The sequence below is a fragment of the Symphalangus syndactylus genome, chromosome 8 (assembly GCF_028878055.3).
Source record: "Symphalangus syndactylus isolate Jambi chromosome 8, NHGRI_mSymSyn1-v2.1_pri, whole genome shotgun sequence".
Classification (NCBI taxonomy): Eukaryota; Metazoa; Chordata; class Mammalia; order Primates; family Hylobatidae; genus Symphalangus; species Symphalangus syndactylus.
In genome coordinates this window covers 69,594,270-69,603,174 of record NC_072430.2, presented here as the reverse complement: position 1 = coordinate 69,603,174, position 8,905 = coordinate 69,594,270, and the positions used below count along the sequence as shown (strand labels likewise).

The following is an 8,905-nucleotide window of genomic DNA, read 5'->3' as shown; positions in this document are numbered from 1 at the left end:
ATCCAAGTAAAACACGTCTCAGGGCTCCCCTGGTTTTCCCGTGTGGGCGGCCCTGCCCCCCTGTTCTAGTCCGGCCCAGGCACCCTCTACCCTGCCCTGGCCAAAGGGGCCCCTGTCTACCAGAGCAAAGCCTCCCTCTCCAAGGCTCTGTTGCTCTCCCTCTCTAGCTCCCTCACCCTCTCCCTTTCTCTACTTCCCTCTCCACCTTGCCATCTCTCTCTCTCTCTCTCTCTTCTCTCGCAATTTCCCCGGTCTCTCTCTCTATCGCTGTTTCTCTCTCTCCTTCCGTTTCTATCTTTCCATCTCTCTGTCCCTTGCTCTTCTTCAAGCTGTCTGTGTCTTTGTGTCTGTGTGTGTGCTTGTGTTCCCGCGCGTGCGCCCGTGTGTGTCTGTGTGTTTGGGAGTGGGTTTGCTAGTGATTGTGGTGGGGTGTGTCTGGTGTTCTTCCCTCCCTCCCCTGGTTTTTTCCTCCCTTTCTCCCTCCCTCCCTCTTTCTCTCCCTTCCAGGGTCCCTCAGTCCATCCATCCTTTCCTAGCTCCATCCTTCCGTCCCACTCTGTCTCTGTTCCTGTCCTAATCGCTGCCTGCCTTCCCTCTTGCCTGGAAAGGGCAGCACCCCGGTTTGCGCGAGGTCTCGGGTCTACATTTAGTTGCAAGGCGCTCCATGGTGCTGGCGGGGAGGCTGGCGGGACACGGGTTGGCAAGTGATGGTGAGCGAAGAGGCAGAGGAGTCGAGCCGCGGAAAGGAGAACTGGCCTGGCTTCTGCCCGGGCCCGGTGTTTCGCAGACTGCGGTCTCCTCCAACACGACTGAAGAATGCGAGGGGAAAAGGGATGAGAGCTCCGCCTGGGCTGGTTAGAAAACCTAGGCTGCTGCCTGCAAACCCGCGTGTGAGCAGTAGACAGCCCACCCCCCGGTACCTGGGCGGGCCCTGGGATCCCCGGGATGCTCAGGAAAGAATGACAGCCCTCTTCTTTGTGGAGTCTCTTGCCGGACCTGGAACTCAGGGATCCTAGACAGGTCAGCTGGAAGGGAAGACACGTCTCTCCATACCGAGTCAGAGGTTCACCGCGAAAGAGAGGCCGCCGCCCTGCCCCCACCCCGCCCCACCCCTCTCCAACCTACTCCTCCAGCAGAGCCCGGTGTTCTTCCTGTCTGAGGAGTGGTTCCAGCGGAGCTGGCTCTTCCACGTCCTTCAGCTCCCCCAGTGGCGCAGGATCTAGGAAAGGTTGTGACTTTTGCTGAAACTCCGGGGTCCACAGGAACTCATCTAACAGCCTGGAGGTGAGTGCAGACGAGCGCCCCGGCTCCTGGAGCGGTAGGGAGGGCGCCCGGATGGCTTGCATCTGTGCTTGACGCGGAGGCCCCCGGGGTCGCGAGCTTCGGAGCTGGAGGTGCCCCTTCTTCGGGTTCCCACCCCGCCCCGGCGACCTGGGGCCCCAGCCCCACCACGGACTGCCCTGGGACGTGGGTGGCGCAAGCACACCTTGGCCCTTTGGCCCGGCTTGAGCGGGCCCTAGCTGTCCCACCGCGCAAGGGCCTGGCAGGCCGTCGCGCTGCGGGTCCCCGTCCTCCCGGTATTTGCTCGGGTGCGGAGGCCACCGAGGCGTCTGAGGGTGGGAGAGCACCCCTTCCGGAGGAGCCAGGGCGGCGTAGGCAAAATCCCCGCCTAACGGGGCAGGTTGGGAAATCCCTTCTGCCGGCGCGGCCTGGCTGGGCTGGAGCAGGGGCACGGCCCTTGCTCCCTGGCTCACGAAAGCCCCCTGTGGGAGAGCCCCGGGCGCGCAGGGCATGTGGGGTGCGGGGAGCCCCGTTCCCCACGCCCCGGTGTGGGCGAAGGCGACCGACCAGGGAGCAGGGTGACACCCGCCGGGGGCCGCGTTGCACAGGCCGCCTGTGGGCGGCGGCGCCCTGCCACCCTGTCCCGGGTGCCTGGCCCTTCGGTTCTGAAACCAGATGTGAATCCTGGACTCCGGGAGGCCCGTCTCTCTAGCTAGTCCTTCCCTGGTGGCGATGCCTGAAAAGCGATCCTTCTCAAAGGCTCGGAGCAGCAGGGCGGTCTGGGCTGGGGTGACGGGGGTCCGCTTTCGCCTGCCTTCTTTCCGGCCGCGTCTCCCCGGCCAGGGCCGGGATTCCCGCCGGTGCTGCCTCAGCTGGCGTGACCTCTCATTCTGCAACCAGATCTGGACCCTGGGCTCCGCAACGCCGATGGCCTGGGCCAGCCGTTCTCTGGTGACGATGCCCGGGTACGGGTTCCGCTCAAAGCAGGCTGGCAGGGCCTCTCTTTGGCTCGGGGTCCAGACAAGTCTCCTCCGCCGTCCTCGTCCCCGGGCTTCCGTGGGGAGGGTGCCGTCCGAAGGTGTCAGGAGAACCATCGCGGGGAGCCCCGGCCGGAATTTCACGGACGGACCCGGGCAGAGAGAGGCCGGAGGGCTCCCCTGCTCCTCAGCCGGCCTGCGCACTGCGTTCAGGTCCAGCCGGGAGGCCCTTAGAAAGACCTCCCACCCCACCCCGTTATGAACAGGCATGAGCTCGGGGCCCATGGTCCCGGGGTAGCCCGCCCCACGAAGCCGAAAACCACAGGGACCAGGGCCTTGTGGGGTGGGTGGGTGTAGGGCCGGATTTGAGGGGAAAGAGGGGCTTCGGGGGCTGGCTGTCTGAGATTCTCCAGTAATTCTACGGAAACTGGAAGCAGCTGTCTTGACTCGCACAGTTTTCAGGCAGAAACCACCCTGAAGTGTGGAGTGCAGAACGGAACCTCCATGACAGTCTTGAGTTTTCCAGGCCCTCCCCGGGAAGGCGGCAATGCCTGTGGGTGTCGCCGTTGCCGTGATAGTCTCACACACGCAGGGGTGTGTATCTCGTTCATTTTCATGTAGAAAACGAGAGCGAAACTACAGAGAAAAGAAACGTCCGGTGCATCACGGCCTGACGACGGATTCCTGTTTCCTGCAACGAGGCGAGTCTCCACTGTGGCCTGTTTGGAAACTGGAAAGGGGAGCAAAGTCACGAGGCTGCTTTTCCACACTTCGCTGGGGGTTTCTGTGTCACCACAGAGCTCGGGAAACAGTCAACATTGTCACGCTTTCGGGGGCCAGAGACACGTGAGTAACAGGCCCCCCTTGCAGAGGACAAAGGAACGTGGAACCTGCAATCATGGTTCACTCGGCCTGAGTGTAACTCCTGTGTGGATGGGAGTATCTGCCTCGCGCTCTGTTGCAGGCTCAGCGTGGGGCTATGTCATCTGTGAACCACGTGGATGAAAAACGGACAATCACCCGAGTCTCCGCTCATTGCTCTCTGGGCAATTCGCTCATTCCTTGGGAGGCGGAATTCGTCTGAGTTGCTCCGGGATGAAGTGACCCAGGCTGGCGATCCGGAGGGCCAGTGAACCCACCGCCGGCCGACGCGGCTGTTGGCGGAGCACTCAGCCTGCACCGGGCACCCAACATTTTCCCGGAGTGCGAGGTCCTGCTGGTCCTGGAGGCGGAAGACCGCCTTTCCCTCTGCCTTCCTCTCTCTGTTCCCCACTTTCTCCTTTCCAATGTCCTGTCCATCTGTCCTTTTCTCGCTCCATTCCTCCCTTTCTCTCTGTCTCTTTTCCTCTCCCCATCTCTATTTTTCAACATTGTATGACCCCATTGTGTGTATCTGTGTGTTAAAATTTTTTAGCAATAAAATTCATTTTCATTAAGATATGTACATTGTTATTTAGACATGTTATTTATGTATGTGCATTTGTTTAATAGACATAATTTATTTCAGAGTTATTCTATAGCATAGTGCAAGCATAACTCATAAGCAGTCAACCCAAAAATTGTGTGACTCACATTACTGATTCTTTTCTATTGCAGTGGTGGAGAATAAAATCTCTATATCTCCAATTTATGTCTATGTATTACCATTGAATTGGCCCCATTTCCTGTAATGATAGAACACTATTCCCGTACTGTGACAAGAGCTGTGGGCTGTGGGGACGTCAGGGATAGGATGACACAGAAGTGAAGATAAGACATTCTCTTTTTCACATCTTTGTTAAATACAAATTCCATATGAAAGAAATTTAAAATTCCAAACAACATTAATGTTTATTTCATTACATAAAATGAAAATTATAAAGCAACCAAAAAGTAATTAATGCACTTAGATAATGAAAGATTGTATGATCTCAGTACAAAATACAAATAGAATATACCTCAAATATAACAAAATACACTGTATTGTAGTATGTGATGAAATCTCCATATCCTGCAATATAGTACAATCAATTGAAATGTATAAAATACAATAAAATATAAATTTAGGATTTTAAAATGAAATAAAACATAAGGCAGTTCAATAAATAAGTACAATCATTTACCATTTAATATATCTTGACTTAAATTTTATGTAGAAATATTAAAAGTAAACAGCTTGCATAGTAATTTTACTATAATTATATCAAACTGTAAAAATGTATAGATATTTTTTCACAGGGAGTGCTATTAATGGTTTGTGGATATTAGTACTCCATGGGTTCAGGCTGGAAGAGTGAGAGCCTACAACATTTTCCGGATTAAAAGAGAAGCAATTTCTTGGTAAGGGGGCTCATGCCGGCCGGGCGTAGTGGCTCACGCTTGTAATCCCAGCACTTTGGGAGGCCGAGGTGGGCGGATCACGAGGTCAGGAGATCGAGACTACGGTGAAACCCCGTCTCTACTAAAAATACAAAAAATTGGCAGGGAGTGGTGGCGGGCGCCTGTAGTCCCAGCTACTCGGAGAGGCTGAGGCAGGAGAATGGCGTGAACCCGGGAGGCGGAGCTTGCAGTGAGCCGAGATTGCGCCACTGCACTCCAGCCTGGGCGACAGAGCGAGACTCCGTCTCAAAAAAAAAAAGGGGGGGCTCATGCCTGTAATCCCAGCACGTTGGGAGGTGGAGGCTGGAGGATCACCTGAGTTCGAGGCCAACCTGGCCAAAGTGACAAAACTCTGTGTCTACTAACAATACAAGAAAAAATTATTAGCCAGGCATAGCAGTACATTCCTGTAGTCCCAGCTACTTGGGAGGCTGAGGCATGAGAATTGTTTGAACCCAGGAAGCAGAGGATGCAGTGAGTTAAGATTTTGCCACTGCACTGCAGCCTGGGTAACATAGCAAGACTGTCTCAAAAAAAAAAAAAAGGAGCATATAATTTTATATTTACGTTTCTACAGTCTAAAATATGCGAATTCACGATTACATTCTAATATTTTTCTGATTATATAGAAATGCACGACTGTCAGACATTCAAAAGGCATCAAATGACTAACATGAAATATAAAATTTGTCTATAGCCTTAGCGGTCTGCAAAATGCAGGGCTCACCATTCTCAGTATACCGCTCAAGTTTCTTTCCTATGACTTCTTCAGGTTCTGTCATTTATTAACACAGTGTGTCTGAAATTGTCACTGCTGGTCATCTGGAAGAATCTGAGAAGAAGCAAGTCCTTGTTGTCATTCCCAGAGCTGCATCTCTGCTGAATAGGGTCAGGGTGCTCCCAGCTTAGCCTCATCTGATCCACTGACAGGCTCAGTTATCTCCTGCCCACGGAAGGGCTGGGCTTCTCTCTCCAGGGCTGAATCCCCAGGACCAGGCAGTGTGGCTGGGACAAGCCAGCCCTCTGCGGGGAATACATAAGCTGCCTGGGTGGCCATGGAATACAAGGTCTGCAACTGGGCACACAGAGGCCCCCGGAGCTGAGTGAGCAGTGTCAGCTGCTCACAGGTCAGTGGAGAATGGATCTGCTGTGCCCACACCTGGGCTAGGTCTTGTTAAACAGCCTCTGACGTAGCTCGCACCGAGGTCACCAAGCTTTTTCGAAGTGGTTTGGACTCCTAGGGCCCGAGACCTGTGCCGCTTGCTGTGCCCAGTGCGAGCCCTGGAACATCCCCTATGGTGGGCATCACAGGTCTCCTGGATTTCACTGTTGTGCACAGCAGTGGAGGATCTTGATTTTTTTTCAACATCAAGCTTCACTCCTCTTCTGGACGGTTCCCTGCGAATAAAGCATGTGAGAGACTCACCAGAGCAGTCCCCACAGACCCTCATTTCCAGAACCCCCTGTGCACCCAGGTGAACCCCACTTGTCTCTGCCATTCCTTCCTGACCATCTCAGCACTGGAATGAAGTGAGGCTGAACCTCTTGGGAGTCCCCAGATATTCTCAGAGTGCCAAGATCTCAAAAACTTACTCATCAATAGGTAACTCCCTTTCTGCTCAAGCCTCGTATAAAAGTTTCCTGATTATTTGCCTTTTGGGGCAAACCAAAAACAAAAAAACCACCACCAACAACAACAACAAAAAACACCAAGATTCTACCTGCTCTGTCTTGGCAGCTGTTTTTGGAACTGATTTTTCTTTTCCTGCAGTTTTCCCGATGTGAGCTGGACTCTGGTTCTGTGAATACAATGAGAGTTTGAGAAAGTGCCTCTAACTGAACACCCTGAAATTCCTAGTCCATCCTGGACACAGAGGAGCTGAGGTTGCCACCAAACCCCAGCTCTCTTCTGTTCTCCAGTGTCCAGGATCTGTACGGCCCTGGCTGCCAAGGAGCTCCCAGTGTCCTTGCCAGGGGAGCCTGTGTTGCTGCCCTGTCCCTTCTCACCTTGAAAGAGTCAAATCTTACCTGATCCAGCAGTGCTGTTCCCCGCCTTGAGCTTGGTTTCCTCAGAATTCTCCTCCTTGTTTGGATTGGGCTCTGATCCTGCTGCAAAAGAAAGTTTAGATGACTCACCTCTCCCTAGGCAGAGTCCCATAGTGTATCTCTGATGCATTTTTGTGAATCAGTCTTTCATGTGAAGCTCTTCTGCCAGTGTCACGAGTGAACACATTTCTCAAAGTCCCCTGAGGGCACTAAGCCATTTCCCATCCCCAAATCTCAAAATAAAACCCTGCTAAAGACACATAGCTCAGTATCCCTGATTTCAACCCTCTTTCCAGCCTCCATAGGAGCAGCCCAAGGCCTTACCTTGCCTTTGTATGTGCTTCTCACTGAATGGGAGAAGGCGGTCTTGCCTTTTCCTTTGAATGGTTTCTTCTCATCTGAGCCCTTTTCTGTAAAGGAGATCTGTTGGAAAGCGGGCTGGTCAGTGGAGCATCGGATGGAGGAGCAGTGGAGATCGGAGTCTTCATTTCCCTTTCCCATGTTGAAGCTCAAGTGAAAGGTGCACTCTCTCACACGTCCAAAGGCAGAGTGTGGGTTATTCTGATAGACCTGCCTTTTATACGTCCCTCGGCTGGGCGTGGCTTACTCTTATTGGCTGAATAGTTTTCTCATTCCTGCCGCTTCTTAGAGACTCAATCAGAAGTTTCTTGCTGTAATTCTACTGGGGACCTAGACACAGTTAAGGGAGACATTTTCAGTATCCTGTCATAGTGTCAAGAAAACAAAGAACCAGTAGCACAGGGATCGGAAAATCAGGGAATCATTTCTTCTGATTTCTGTCCCGCTTCCTACCTGGAAGTATTTATGATCCTGTTCACCTTTCAAGATGCACAATTAAACATGCCTATATTGACATACGTTATATATTTTGCACAGAAAGAGAATTTATTATACATGGTGTTAACATTGTATGCATAGATATTATAATTTCTTAAATGCTTGGAAACAACAAATGTCAAATTATGGTTGATTGTATTAGATCCACACATATATGATGAAATAAAAATGCAGAGAAAAAATAAATACCAAATGAAATGACCCTTCCTACCTTAAAAGTGGGGAAGATAATTAGATCAAATGCAATAAAATTGAATTGAGTAGGTTGAGCTAGTGCTAACCTAATCAGCTCCTGATTCCTGAGGTAGCAAAAAGTCTAGGTGGAAAGAGTTTCCCCCTTTCTCACCCTTCCTCAGTCATCCTGGGAGCGCCATTGTGTTCTGTGGAATTTATTCAGCCTCCCTAGCAAAAATGGACTTGGTCTCAAACAGGTAACCCAACTGATCGCAAGAAAAGCAGCCTCGATTCTGAACATCAGCTCCTGTCTTCACACCGCAGACACCACCTGAATCCCGTCAAAGCCCACGTTGTTTCTCAACATCCACTATATTCCAGGGCAGCCTCTCAAAATTGCCTCAGTGAGACGGGACAAGGTGTGGTGGAGCTCCAGGTTCAGAACAGCTGCCTCGTCCCTTCCTACTGCGGCGGAGTCTGTCTCTGCCGGTCAGAGCCCTCCAACTAGCCTCGTCTATGTCCAAGCAAGTGTCCCCTAAAAGGACCTTCTGGTCTCCCCCTCTGCTGAGGAAAGCATGCAGGAATGAGACCTTCTATGTTAGGGAGTACTCAGCCTCCAGTCCCACATGATTTGATTGACTGATGAACTGATTCCTTGAGGAGGAGAAAGACACGGGGAAGAGACTGTGTTGGGTGAGGCTGTGTTTTCCCAGCTGTGCTGCCTGTGCAAATAGTGGAACCAAAAAAAAATTAGTGGTAGACAGACACTGCCTAGTGAAATTGTCTGAATGTAAATGGAACTTATCATAATATAATATCGTTATATATTATAATATTATGATATCATAAAATTTATTTGACATCTAAATAAATTTTGATATATTATGATATAATATATAAAATTTGATCAGGTAATTTTATAAGAAAATTGAGTTAAATTTTGTAACAACATTAACATATAAACTCAATAGAAAGCTAGGAAAATTGTCTGCTTTTGTGTAAATGACTCCTTTTTGGATAACTCTGTAAAAGGTGTGAAGAGGGGTCTGCTACTTACTTGATAAATAAGTACTTGATAAGACATCAACTTCCATATCTTTGCTGTTTTTAACCAGTGCCCTCTCAAGATATGAGAATATTTTACTCTAAGAAAGTATTTTCATAAGTATCATAATAGGAATTTTGTTCATTTTGGTTAATAAATTATTATA

At 50.6% G+C, this 8,905-nt stretch overlaps 2 pseudogenes; both read right to left on the bottom strand.

The window, feature by feature from the left end:
- Positions 1-1,121: 1,121 nt before the first annotated feature.
- Positions 1,122-2,375, bottom strand: LOC129487951 (double homeobox protein 4C-like; annotated as a pseudogene).
- Positions 2,376-5,421: 3,046 nt separating this feature from the next.
- LOC129487952 (protein FRG2-like-2) lies at positions 5,422-7,233 on the bottom strand (annotated as a pseudogene).
- Positions 7,234-8,905: the final 1,672 nt, after the last annotated feature.